A 15196-nucleotide genomic window follows, 5' to 3' on the forward strand; every position below is an offset into this window, starting at 1 on the left:
AGGAAAAGAGGGAACCTTAGACCTATAGTATCCAAGTTAGCCAAGTGTGGCTATATAGAGCTTAAAATTTACCTACAATTCTGTAGGAAATGGGGTTTTTATTCTATTTCATTTGTATTAGATTTAGCTTTAAATGCTACTACCTATGTGTTGAACAGCACAAGTCCGTACCTACAAGACTAAGAAGAGTAAGAAATTATAGCACTATTAAGTCATTTTAAATTTACAACTAACTATAGACTGCAAACTTGTATTTTCTGTTACGGTGAGGTTGGTCACGGTTCTGTAGAACTTATTTGAAGATGATTATCCCTCCTCCCCAAATAAAATCAATAGTGTCATCCTTCCTTACCTGTTCTCCCCATAAAAATAATATCTTACCATAATAATTTGCAAGTTTTTATTTACCGTGTCACTGTTGATACAGCAATAAACTGGCCTGGGAACTTAGACTATATGAAAATGTTGACGCCTATCATGGAGGTAAATGCCCTTGGCTGTTCTGAGAGGTACTTAGCATACACTTTAAGTTTGGCGTCAGATTTGTACCTCACTACGGCTGAGAACATTAAAGTATGAAATCACCAGAAAAGAAGACGTCCCAAATGAGACCATGAATCTAGAGATAAATACAGAGAAAATGATCATATACGGTAAGCTCAGCTTTCTTCCAAGGAAGTCATTCAGATGAATCCCAGCACTTGGGAGGCAGAGGCAGGCGGATTTCTGAGTTCGAGGCCAGCCTGGTCTGCAGAGTGAGTTCCAGGACAGCCCCAGCTACACAGAGAAACTCTGTCTCGAAAAACAAAAACGAAAAGAAAAGAAAAGAAAAAGAAAAAAAGATCGTTCAAAATAAGTCATTAAAAAACAAATCACGCAGTGGAGCAGGCTTTAGAAATTCCCAACACCGTAGACCTCAAAGTGTGCAGAGCACTGAGTCTATACAAGCACTAGGACATGAGAGACGTTCCTTAGAACTGCATAGATCTCAGAGGACAGTGGAGTTTACAGCTTCACCAAAACCTAAGCTGGAATTAAGCTACTCTCACCCTGACATCTTCTCACCAGACAGGTCCAGTGACTGCTACTCCTCCCTCAGGCCTGGAGCACATGACAACATTTGAAATTGTAGGGTTTCCTAGATCCTGAGTTCTCACTGTGTTTGTGACTGTCTCATTGTAGAAAGTCCTATAGAAACTAAGATGTTGCTTCTTAACCATACACAAACAGGGCAGTATCACATCAGCTGTTGCTTTAAGGATGGGATATGGACCACATTCAGCATTTTATCAAGAATAGCTCAGCCTTCCTAATGCTGTGACCCTTTCACACAGTTCCTCAGGTTGTGAGGACATGTTTTGTTGCTACATTATAACTGTAATTTTGCTACTATTATGAATAGTAATGTAAATATCTGATATCCAGGATATCTGATTTGCAGCCCCTAAAGGGATTGAGACCCCCAAGTTGAGATTTGCTGGTCTAGAGAGACCAGCTGAGACCCACTGATCTTGTAAGGTTTGTAAGAAATATGGAACATGTGTTGTTTCTCTTGATTTAAAAAAAAAATACTGTATATGTCTGCATGAATATCTGTAATGAAAATATATTTTAATATATGTGTTCACAGATAATAAGTGTGTCTATCCAAATTTACTGCTAACAATTCCTTTTATGTATCTTGTCTCCAGACAATGAGCTTCTAGAAGCTTTTTTTGTTTGGTTTGGTTTGGTTTTGGTTTTGGTTTTGGTTTTGGTTTTGGTTTTGGTTTTGGTTTTGGTTTTGGTTTTTTAAGACAGGGTTTCTCTGTGTAGCTCTGGCTGTCCTGGAACTCACTCTGTAGACCAGTCTGGCCTTGAACTCAGAAATCTGCCTGCCTCTGCCTCCCAAGTGCTGGAATTAAAGGTGTGCACCACCACTGCCCGCACTAGAGGCTTTCCTTCATCCCCCTTTCAAATCATTCTCTCTTTCCTCAATTTTGTCCCTTTAGAATCTGAATTGTTTAGATCCAGGGTCTAGATGATTATCTAAACTTGGAACATTGCTTTCTTTTTGTGAATTTTACATCTGTGTGTGTTAGCTGTTCCCAGCACAGTTTCAGCTCCCTGATGTTCCCTGTTTCCTATGGCTTTCACTGCAGGTTACTGCCAAAAATCCATTCTTAAGCTTTTCTCAGGCCAGTCACTTATCCAGCCAGCCTTGGTGGCATGTGACCTCAAAAAGGGAATCAACAATTTTGCTGTTCAGTAGTGTATATAAATTTAAGTTTGTATGAATTTAACATAAAGGCTTGAGAAGATTGTAACCAAAAATTCTATTTCTTAGTCGCCCAGGTCAGTGCTTCCTAGCTAGATTGCAGAGACTTTACAGTAGTTGTAGAAACCTCTATGTGTGATCTGGTTTCAGAAGAAGCTAGAGTCTAGAGAGGTGATCAGGGATTTCAAGCACTGAATGCTGTTTCAGAGGACTATGGTTGGGTTCCCAGCACCCATCTGTAATTCCAATCACTGGAGATCTAATCCCTCTTCTGACTGTCACAGGCACTGCATGCATGAAAACAAACAGGCAAAACACCCAAATAAACAAACAAACCAACAAACCAACAAGCAAACAATGCCTACTGTCTACTGTGTGATTCTGTTAAGTGATGGGTGAGGAGAAAAGAGAAGTGGATGCTAATAATCCACCCCTTTTCCCACCACTTCTATTTTCCACCTAGAGATGAAATATGTGTTTTTGTAATCAGATGGCAAAAAGCCTCAAGGAAAACTTTAAATCGTAGAAGGGTGTTTATGAACAGAAAGCATTCAGCTTCTGTCATTCAGCATTCAGCTTACTAAGACCATGGTTGAACTGTCAACCAAGCCTTCTTTTTCTCAGTGGTGAGTATCCTTGCATTTATGTCACCATTTGTTACAACTTTCTATCACCTAGGGCAGTCCTGGCACACAGAAGGAACTCGAAGGCATTTGATAATTCACATCATTTTACATTTACCCATTTATAAGTTTTACACATCTGCTGCTATCCCTCGGCCATGTTGGCTAAAGATGAGTTTTGTTGAATTAAGCAATTTGGGTGGCCAGGTATAAATTCTCAGCTAATGTCAACTAATGTGAAATGATGGAAGTTCATTCTTCTAGGATCAGGTAGAAATGTGTAATGTCGTGATTAAATTTACAGCAGGAAAGAACAGCAATTGTTAGCACTTGAAAGGTCTCTGTGACACCTTTAGGAAGCCTGATTGATAAACACGTATTCTCAGTTCATTTTTGTGTTCTTGGATGGTAAACTATTCATTGTGACAGCTGTGGTTTGTATTTTTAGTATTTTTGTAGCATGTGCTAGAATTTGTGCTTGGTCATTACCCAAGACCCAGATGGATCTACAGAGCTATTTCAGATGTCGGGCCAGCCTCCTAGACAGCTTTGGCCCCATGTCTGGCTCACTGGTTATGAGATACAGTCCCCTTCAGCAAGTCACTGTACGTCATCTTTTTAAATGAGGGCTTAAACCAGCACAGGGTTTAAAGTGCGATTTTTGTCCTGATGAACCATGAATTCATTGTTTGTGTGCGGCAGCTGGACTATTATTGGAATGTATCTTCATGACAGCAAATACTCTCTTTAGGTGACCAAATATTTTTCTGAGATAATATTTTCCTTCTCCACTTCAGTGTAATTATTATTGGTTAAAATACAAAGCAGAAATATGAGGCAAAATCCAACAAGCCCTCCGATGTGATGAATTACCTTGATAAAACAGCAGGCGTCAAGTGTTTTTAATGGCCAGATATGTTAGCACAGAGTCATGGAACAAAAAGGCTTAGTCTATGCTCATATCATATGGTTTGCTTCGTGCACAGAGAGACAGTGTTGGAGAGATGGTTCAACATGGAAGAATACTTGCTGCTCTTCCAAAGGACTGGAGTTCAACTCTGAGCACTGATATCAGGCAGCACAGGACTGCCTATACTCTAATTCAGAGGATGTGACATCCTCTCCTCAATTCTGGAAGCATCTGAATGCACATGCATGGGCATATAGTCAAAGTACATACATGCACATACACACAGATAAAAGTTAATATTTAAAAAAAAAAACAGGATTGGGAAAAAACCATGACACAAACTGAATCAATCCCCAGTTCTCGTTCACAATACCATGGGCACTGTCTGGATTAACTTGTGTGTTTGTACTTCTGTCTTTGATCTCAGATACATCATTGTCCCTTAATGATGGGGCTTTAAAGGCTTAGCTCTGAGGTCAGAAAGCAAGGTGAGCTGGCAGGAGACGGTAGGGACCATTTATTCTACTGGACCCATGGAAACAATGCTTGCTGACCATACTTAAAACCAGCCAAACAGCCCAGTAAAGGGCTGAGACTGTGCATGCGCCTTCTGGACACAGCACATGTGAGGCCAGGTTAGAAGTCAGTGATCAGGCTGATTTTCAACCCAATAAGTAGAGTTCTTCAGATGTCCCGTGTGTATTCAGGGAACCATGAATAGTGGGCGGCTCCTGGGCCTAGCCACTCTTTTTTGTGTATAAATACTTCTCTCATACATTCCAACGCTTTTATCTGCTTACCACATCTACTCTGTTTGCTTTCCCTTGTCTGCCAAGTCTCACATCTCTTTGCTCATAGACTTAACATTGTTTCCGTCTCTCATCTCTCCCACATTTTTTCCCTTAGAACATGATTAAATCTTCTCAACTGATACTTAAAATACATAACAGAGAGTGTAACAGCTTTGGAAAAATCTAGAACTATAATCTACTACAGAAGTATAGTGTCTTTTCCAAAACAGTATTTCCTGAGTGTCTGCGTCGCATGTATATCACAACCCGTCCTGTCCTGACTATGTATATTGTCTATATGGAGCTTCAGTCCCACATACAAAATCATACACATCTATTACCAGACTAACGACTGGTGATGACAGGCTCAGCAGCAGATTTACCAATCATGAACCATCATCCACCTAAATCTTTCTTTTCAATAATAGCTTCCTCAGGGTCAGTTGATAGGAGCCAAATTCATTTTTTGAGCCTAGCAAAACGAGACAGTATGTTTGAAACTATTCCTTTGTCAACAAAGTAATTACTTGTCTGATTTGGCCTGCGATCCAGAATAGTAACCACTATGCATCCTGTCTTTTGATACACACACACACACACACACACACACACACACACACACACACCAATTTGCTCTTAAGTTTGATTATTGATTTGGCAGTCCTGGAGATGAAGCCCGGCGCTTGCTTTGCGCACGCCACACAAGTGGTCATCAATGAACTATAGCCATGTCCGGTTTGTTTGTTTGTTTGTTTGTTTGTTTGTTTTTCAAATTCTTTCATCACTTAGAGACCTCAAACAAATGTTGCCAGGTCACAAAACAAATGCTGTAAATTAGAGACTCTTTAAAACATTAAATTTAGGTGTATTATTTCAAACATGGCACAAAGCATTTTTTATATCCTAAGTTGCTTCAATCTATATGTTAATATTATACTAGCCTATATGTTAATAAATTTAAATGAATGCATGTTTTAAGTAAATACAAAACTGTTAAAGTATACACAAAATGCAAAAGTACACAGACCATTGATCTTGAAGATGGGACTCGGATTACTGCATTGACTACATCCTTACCTAGGATACCATGCTGTGAGGATTGGTTTAAACTTAAGCTAATCGAACATTGGAAGCACGCAACGCATGACTTGCCCACAAAGGATCACTCAGAACACAAGTAGAATTGGAATCTAGCCCTTTCCTCGTATTTCAGATGATGAGGCTGAAGCCTACAGAAATTAAATAAATGTGTCCAAGCCTCTTGATTCTTGAAAAGCCTGAAGCAGATAGCTGGGGAAACTTTGCAGGTGTGATTCCTCTCCCTTATAGACCTATAATCAGACATTCTTATACACCTGGTCAAACACTGACTTACAGAGATTGCTTGCTCAAAGTCAGCAGCCCTGAAGATTAGTGATAACACCTTTCCCTCAGGTCACATTAGAAAGGTTAGGTAATGCATGGGTGAAATCACTGGGAAAAACTTCTATGCAATGATAGTATTTCATCACTACGAATTATGAAAATATTTTATCTTTAATAACACTATAATTAGAGATATATCAGCTCCTTTCATCACCCACTCTCTTAACTCCTGGGAGATAATTACCTTGAAGAGTATTAGACTGTCCTTCCACTAACAAACCAAAACAGCCAACTGAGGCAATCAAAAGGAAGATTTCATGGAAATCAAACCCATGTTCTCCACATTTACTCCTTTTGTGCATTTCATTGCCTTGGTTGCCCTCCTCACTTTGGAAGGAAATACCCATCCCTGCACAGATTAGGACACATGCACTCTAAATTGGGTCCCATGTACCTGAGATACTTTGCATATACAATGGATAAAGGAAGGTTGTGTCATTTGTTAATTTATTAGTGGTTCTGAATGGTGGGTAGTCACTCTAAAAGTGGATTTATTATTTTCCTGTTGCTATGGTAAAATACCCTGACAAAAACCACCTAAGGAAGAAATGATTTATTCTGACTCACCGTTCCAGAGGAACAGGGTCCATCAGGGTAGAAAAGGAATGGCAATGGTCAGGGGAAGCATGGCAACAATAGCAGGAGCTGGCTCATCACAGCTTTATCACAAAGAGGAAGCAGAATGAGATAACAGGAGTGAGGGAAGGCTAGAGTCTCTCAAAGCCCACCACCTATGATGTCCTGCCCCCAACAAGGCTTCATCTCCTTGATGTTCCATAACCTGACCAAACAGCTCTACCATCTGGAGACCAAGTTTTTAAACCAATGAGCCTCTCCAGGATATTTCTCAGTCAACCCACAGCAGTGGGCCATAATGAATAAATGAACAGTTAGTAGATTAATGAATACACAAAAGAACAAATAATATTTCCCAATTTTTTAACATGTCATTTCATGACCACCCAATATCCACAATTAAATACCTACCTGAGAACTTACACAAAACTTGTGTTTAATGAACTGGACTCTCAGCTCAGTTGAGTGTGCATTGAAACTTGTCACGGTTTTTTAATGCTTTGGCTAGCTGATGCCGTCGCTGCTAGATGAGATGATAAAAATCCCTGTAGTCTGACTTGGTAGCCAGCCCCAGTCAGGAAAATTACTCATGTATTTGAAAGCTGTTTGGCAGTAAAAGCCCTGTATATTAAATTCTAAATCCACTTAATTAACTTCTCTAATCTTCATTAAATAAAGCTCAGTCCACTTTGATGGAAATATGTAATAAAAACAACCTCTCTGGCAGCTCATCTGGTAATGTGTTAAGTCTTGAGCAGAAGATTCTGCCCTAGGGCCCTGTCCAGCACACTGACTCATCTATCTATACCTTAGTCTGGTCCTTTCATCAGCTAGGAATAACGTCTGCGCTTATTGTTGTTTTCTCTGCATATCCAAAATCCTTCCTTCTCCACTGGAACAGAACGCTGAAAACAAGTGAGGTCAGAGTCGTCATTGTAACAGCTCCAAATACTATCAGAACTCTTCCAATATCAACCAAAGCAACTTCAATTGAAGCAACACAAACATAACTCCAACTAGTTTAAACTTGAAAAGGAAGATATTGGTCCGTGTCAATAGAATATTGCTTAATAGCTGAATGCAGAGTAGTTGGACCAATGCTTTCTTCTATTTCTTAGTTCAGTGTTACCTTTGTTCTCAAGCAAGTATTACTCACCTGCAAAGGGGCAGCTAGTCTCCCAGACAGTGTCCTCAACTGTAAAGTCTCGCAGGGTAAAATAAAAACAAACTAATGGTACCACATTTCATCCCTCTGCTAAGGCTTGTGATTTCTGTCTTGAGGCGTATATGCCTGAAGACAGGAGGTGGCGAATGTGTTGAACATACCAGGGCAGGCTGGAAGGGAAAATTTCTCCAAATAGATCTCTGATGTTAAAAGAAAACAAACCAATGCAGTCTGCCATCCTTGTCTCTCTCCTGTTAGCATATGATATAAACAAAATAATAGAAAGAAGACCCAAAATGGTTAAAATGGATGACAAAGAAATAGATGAATTTTGATTTATGTTTTTTAAATTGCTTTTTAACAATTTATACAATTTAATTGTATATAAACTATGAGTATTATTTTAAATATTATGACTACTTTCATTTCTTTTATTGGATTAATGAACAAGTATGTTCAGTGTCTAGCATGAGCAAATCAGCCTTCCCAAGAGTTCTAAGAGAGCTGGAATATAGCTCAGGGGTAGTGCATTTGCCTGGCATGTGCAAGGCCGTCAGTTCAGTCCTCGGTATCAGAAAAACAGAGTGTTGAGAACAAATGAAATGAAGAAAGAGCTTAGGTGCTACTTTGTGATATGATGTCCCATGGGGAGAATAAAGAAGCAGCAACTTAAATGCTGCCACAAGAGTTATAAATTCCTTCAGCCACGGATCATGGTCACTTAAAAATCACCAGTTAAAATTGCTCATATCTTTCCTCCTAGTTCCTCTCCTCCAAAGAAGAGACCAAACCTTTGAAATATAAAATTATAACTTTAACAGGCTAAAGAACACATCTACATATGAATATATAATCATTTACATTTATGTTTTATACCACTGTAAGATACAAACTGATAAATGTAATCATTTGAAAATTTAAAATCAGCCACAGGAAATCAACAGGTAAGTTTATTTTTAAAATTTCAATATATATTATAATTCTTTTTTAATATGTAAGAAAATACACCAGGAGCTAGAAAGATGATTCATGGATTAAGAATACTGGCTGCTGTCCCAGAAAACCAGGGTCCAATTCCCAGCACCCACATCACAGCTCACAACCGTCTATAATTCCAGTTCCAGGGAATCCAGTGCTGTCTTCTGGATGTGGAAGGCACCTGGCATAGGGACAGTGCCCAGATACACATGCACGTGACATACCCGTATACATTAAGGGAAAAAACAAAGCAAGTTTTGTTTTATTGATCAGCATGAAACATTAAAAGGCAGCTCAGAGAGCAATAGAGATAGGTTTTATAATATGAAAAATCCTTAGCCCCACCAAATAATTAAATAAATATAAGCAAACATTTCAATGCCTAGTCAAAAACTCAAACAACCATTTTTACCCAGCAAACTGGAAAGAAGTGGACCAGACAATGCTCAGTAGCCTCCAGTTATAGGAAAGTAGGCATCCCCCGGCAGGGCTAGAGGCCACACAAAGAACTGAAACTATTTCTCTAGGAGAGCTTGGTACTACCTTCCAAAAAGATAGAGAAATTCTGTCTTTGAAACAGAAATGCTGTTACAAGGAATTTTTCCTTCAGAACCATACCTACCTGTGGATAGAGAACAGATAGATGAACATTAACTGACTTTTTGTTATAACAAAATCTTGAAAGAGCATTCATGATCATTATCTTAGTTACTCTTCTGTTGCTAGGAAGAGACACCATGACCAAGAAAACTAATAGAGTTTATTTCACGGCTTGCTTACAGTTTCAAAGGATGAGTAGGGTCCAGTAACAATCATGGTGGGAACATGGCAGCAGACAGAACGCTGGAGCAGTAGCTGAGAGCTTACATGGTGAGACAACAGCCACAAGGCAGAAAAACAGAGAGTTAACTGGAGATGGGGTGAGCTTTTGACTCTCAAAGCCCATCCCCCAGTGACACACCTCTTCCAACAAGGCCACACCTCCTAACCCTTCCCAAACAGTTCACCAATGGTGGAGTAAGTATTCAAACATGTGACCTATGGGAGCCAGTCTCATCCAAATCACCACTGTCGTCAATAATTAAAGACATCAAATGAACTTAATAAGTTATGATGGAGCATACATGGAGACCTGAAGGAAAGATCTATGTGCATCTGTGATGATTCCATTCCTATAAATGACACCTATGCATCTGTATGCATTTGTACTGTTTGTGTATGGAGTATTCATGGAAGGATATAAAACACAATGTGAATAATGAATTCTTTATGTCATGGAAAAGGGTCAAAGACCTGGGAATGACTTACATTATATTGTGCACATTTGTATTAAATTATTTGATTCTTTAACAATAAAACTATGTACTTACTTTTAAAGAGAAAGATAGATTGATTTACTTTTTAATCAAAAGACATATTGATTGTAAAATAGATAAAGCACAAAGTATTATGAGCACATTTTTCAGCTTTCTGGCATCAATAGACAGCAAATGATCACAGAATATGTTGTGTTTCGGAGGCCCCTTTGAAGGAGTCTTTTCATTGTGCAGACGTTATAAATATAAATGACAAGGAAGGAAACCATGGCCTTACAGGAGACTTTAATATTTTTTTTAATGGGTTGACTGAAACTGCTTGTTGTTGTTGTTGTCATTTCATTTCTTCGCAGGTAGATCAATCAGGACAGTGGAAAATACAAGTTTTCATTGGAGTTCTAGAAGATTCTCAGAAGTAAAAAGCCACTCTGAAAGCCAAGACCCACCTGAGGCTCAGTGGCTTTATCTCTCTGATAGACTTCATTAGTCTTCAGTCTATTGGAAATAAGAGACATTTTAAATGAAACCCAAGGAGAGGGAACAGCTTGTAGAAGGTTCCTGAAGCTGAAAAGAACAGGAGGACATTGGAGAAGACCAGAACACTGACACAAACATGGAAAGAGAGCCATTGGCTGAGATCTGTGATATGGGCACGGGGAGACCCTGCAGGGACAGCATCCTAGTTTGTTGTTTTTATGTTTGTTTGTTTGTTTAATTATTATCATCATCATCATCATCAAGAATGTTGTTTTGGGTGCTTGCTTCGTCAGCACATATACTAAATGATACAGAGAAGGTTAGCATCACCCCTGCACAAGGATGACATGCAAATTCGTGAAGCGTTTCATATTTTTTACATCTGAAATGTAAATAAAATATTCAATAAAAAATAAAAAAAATAAAGAATGTTGTTTTAGAAAACAAAAGAATGCCATACAGAAGGCCCTGGATTCCTTTGCCAACACACACCCACCCACCCACCTGCACATAGAAATACATACATGCACACACATACCCTACATATACACATGTACCACATACACATATGCACATATACACTAACAATGTGCACATATGGAAGCACACACTACACACATGTGCACATGTACACATGAGTACACACATGCACATGAATATACTATATACACATGTGTACCATGTAAGCATATGGACACATACACTAACACTTGAACATATGAATGCACACACTAAACACACATGTACATGTGTACATATGAATATACATGCACATGAATATACTATATATACACCTATTTATTTACATATGCATACACTATATGTACACATGCACATACTAATACATGCATGTACATACGTACAGTACATATACATAAGTACAATATACACATATGCACGCATTCCACATACATGGGCATACACATATCTTAATTCTTAGAAGTCTTTGAAGGCTGGAATGGAATAAAAGTTACACGTTGTATGTTTCTTTGGATTCAGGAGTGGGAATATAGAGGGAAAGGGAACTGTATAGGGATGGGTTCGAGGAGTGATTAGGAGCTTGTAGCTACACTCCAGACAATCTAAAAAAGGACGGTGGGGATGGCGGTGAGAAAAGGTGCATATAGATGAATCCTGTAGTATTTCAGAAAACCACAAGGCTCATTTTTGTGGTTAAGTGGAGGGAGTGAGGGAGAAGACATTTAGTGTCTTGATTTGCCTTAGTGATTAATGACACCATTCTCTTAGGAAAAGACCCCTGGAGGAAGACCAGTTTTCATAGGAGGGTTGTGTTGGGGCATGCTGAACCTCCAATTCATTTTCAAGTCAGTGGCTATATTTGCAAGGCAGCAGTTTTCGGCTCTAGCTGGGGAATTATTTGTTCTTTTAAATCAGAGTACAAAACTTTTATTTGAAGTCGCAGGTGTAGATGAGATTTCTATGCAGAAAAAACAAAAGAGAAAGCAAAATGGAGTGTTTGGTTTCCAGCCTGGACCTTTAAGTAATGCAAGAGGAGAAAGGAGAAACAGAGAAGGATTTGGCAGCAAAGAAAGAAGGGGAAAAATTGAGAATAAAACCCAAATGCAGCATTTTACAGGTGATGGTGTGACAAGGCTTGAGGATTAATCCTTATACTCCTCTGATTTTTGCTCGCTTTTACAGAGTTAATGAGATCCCTTAATGACAAATAAGATGCAAAAAGAAAAAGAAAACCCTTTGTTTATCAAAAACAAGAAAATATGTTTTAATTTAACCATTCTTAAGTTGCCTTTAGGAGGAGCCAAACACCAGTTTAAACTGCAAAGGGCCTGTTGTGATCAGCTGTTCTCTACTCTGGGTTACTCCCGAAGCCTGTAAAGTAAAGTGGGCTTCAGGCTGTGCACTGCCCTAGGAGACCTCACTGACAAGCAGATTACAGCTCCAATTTGAGAGGAAACAATGACAGTAGGCCCTGGGTGGTCCCTGAGTCTTCACCATCTGTCAGGCACCACCTATCCACCACAGGCTGATAAATGACTTATTCCTGGGCACAAAACAGGAGCCACCCTATGAGTTTATTGACTTTGGGCAAACATGGCCAAATTATAGTCATATCATGGAAAACAGTCCAAGGACTCAACAGACACACCAGGTAGAGCAGTGGTTCTCAAGTGTCCTAATGCTGCAACCCTTTAATACAGTGATCCCCCTCAACCATAAAATTACTTCATTGCTACTTTAAAACTAATTTTGCTACTGTCACGACTCATAATGTAAATATCTGATACACAGGATATCTAATACACGACATCCAAAGGGGTCATGCCCCACAGGTTGAGAACCGCTGAGGTAGAAGAAAGGGTGTATGTAGCTCCTTCATGTAGACCCCATAAGTGATGAACACCTAAAACTTCCAAAAGCATGGTCTCACGCCAACTTATCATTTGATACCCACTGTGGGCCTCAAGGACCAAGCAAGACTCTCCTACCCATTTTGGTCCTCTGCCATTAAAGCAGCCTACTTAACCACCTGCCCTTCCAGACTTGGACCTGACCTGACCCGTTTCTTGTTCTAGCCTTCATCTGACTGCTGAACTTCACTCCCAACCCTGACTCCAGCTGCTCCAGTATCTCATCAATCCAGACCTTTTGTCTCTCCACTTCTGAGACCTCTTAAACTCCACTGCTGCCTCCTTTTAAATTGTATCCATTATGTAACCTATATTTATGTATACATGTGCACACACACACATTCACCATGTTCTAGGTGGTGTGTGATATGAATTAATATTAGTAATTAAGACTGAAATGAAGTACTTGGATTCTCCTTAGCCAGGCAACCAAGCCAGGTGAATTTTAAGACAAATCATCATTACTGAAATGGCCAGTACCATGAATTTATTGTTATTAAATAAATTCTGACACTGTAGAAAGACACAAATGAGTTCCTCTATGTTTATGGCATTGCGTTTTGAGTATAGGACCATGCAATGAGAACATCACATATCTCTGTCCTAGTTCATGTCACACACAGGTATGCTCCCTCCTTCCCAGACTTTCCTGCACCTCCCCACTCAGATGTTAACATACCTGTCTTCAAATGGTGGTACAGCCTTTTGTCAGCTTGCCTCTGAGTTACCTAAAAATATGAGACTTTGATGATTCCCTTTCAACTCTTTTCACATTCAATTGAGTTCTTGAGAGGAAAAGCTAAAAGTTCACCTGGAAATGTGCTTCTCAAAATTCTAGAGCCTTCACATTACAATGAAAGACTACCTTCTTCACCAGTCATGGAACTGGAGCCAACTTTTGACCCTTTGTGCATCTTAAACATCTAAGATAGTCTTTTTAATAAACATTCCCTGAAGCAAAATTTTATTATTTGGGGGGAAACACGCAAACAAACACAGGTAAAAGGATTAGGGGAGTCATCTTTATCTGTAGATGTCACAGCGGGAATCGGCAAACATTTTATTCGGAGAACAGATGGTAAGCAGGTGAGCCTTTGTGGTTCTATGGTCTCAGTTGCAACGACTATAGTAAAACCACTGGGGGTGGGGTGGGCGGGTGTGCATGAACGAATCAGCACATCTCAGGTCCCATTAGACTTTGGTTTACAGACATTGAAATTGGGCTCCCGTATAATTCTGACATGAAATTGTATTGTTAATTTATTTTTAAATTTTGTTTATTATTGTTACTTGTGATGGTGGTGGTGGTGGTGGTGGTGGTAGTAGAAGTAGCAGATGTAGAAAATGTAAATGTACTAGTCAGGGCAGCACACATATTACTACCTGAATTAAGAAATCAAGGAACGACCGTCAGGAGTCAGTCTTCTCCTTCCACTGAGAGATCCAGGAAGGAAACTCAAGTCCTTTCGGTTTGTAAGAGAAGTGGTTTGATCCCAGTGAACCCAGTGTTGTTCTTATTTTGGTTCCCTCCATCCATGTAAAAGAGTGCAGGGCTAGTGAGTTCCACATAAATACAGTAGGGTGACCATTAAGGCAGGGTTTCGCCTGAGCTGTATCACTCTCTTCTATACTATCCCCAAAACTAATTTGAAAAATTACATTCCAGTTGTTCAAAATGAAAAATTTAAACTTTATAGGGCAAAACTACTGGGAAATAGTAGTTGAGTCCCGCCAACAGCCTACCTTAAGGCAGGCCTAGTGGTGAGTACCACTCAGGAATGGCTATTTGCTTGAGGATGATAAGACCGAATGGTGACAGTTCAGATAAGGCTCCCAACTGCAGATTCTCACAACTCAAGCTGAAGCTGAATCAGAACTGTTGTCAGGAAAGATGCTGTCAGTCAATCTGTGTTGCAAAAACTAGCACAGAGCTGTGATTGTTGCAGCAGATGTTTGAAATGTAATTATAAGCACTTAGAGCCATTTTGAGAGGGAATTTAACACATGAAGTTCTTCTTTTGGTATCAGCCTGCAAAATCAATATGAATTTTTGAATTGCATATTGAATGCTCAGGAGCCTTTAGCCTGAAATGACCTTGGACCAATATTATCTAGCAGCCATATTCTGCTGCAACATTTTTATTTTTACAGTGTTTTCACTGTTTGGCTTTGTCCCAGGATACCTGCTATATATTTAAATAAAGAGAAGAACATGCAAATTTCTTCTGCCTAGTTTATACGCAAGATGGGCTGATGCCTGCCTTTTAAAAAATCAACATTATTTCTCT

The 15196-nt window shown here is 39.3% G+C and overlaps 1 pseudogene; it reads left to right on the forward strand.

The window, feature by feature from the left end:
* Positions 1-10795: 10795 nt before the first annotated feature.
* Positions 10796-10895, forward strand: LOC117713255 (U6 spliceosomal RNA; annotated as a pseudogene).
* Positions 10896-15196: the final 4301 nt, after the last annotated feature.

The sequence above is a fragment of the Arvicanthis niloticus genome, chromosome 7 (genome assembly GCF_011762505.2).
Source record: "Arvicanthis niloticus isolate mArvNil1 chromosome 7, mArvNil1.pat.X, whole genome shotgun sequence".
Classification (NCBI taxonomy): Eukaryota; Metazoa; Chordata; class Mammalia; order Rodentia; family Muridae; genus Arvicanthis; species Arvicanthis niloticus.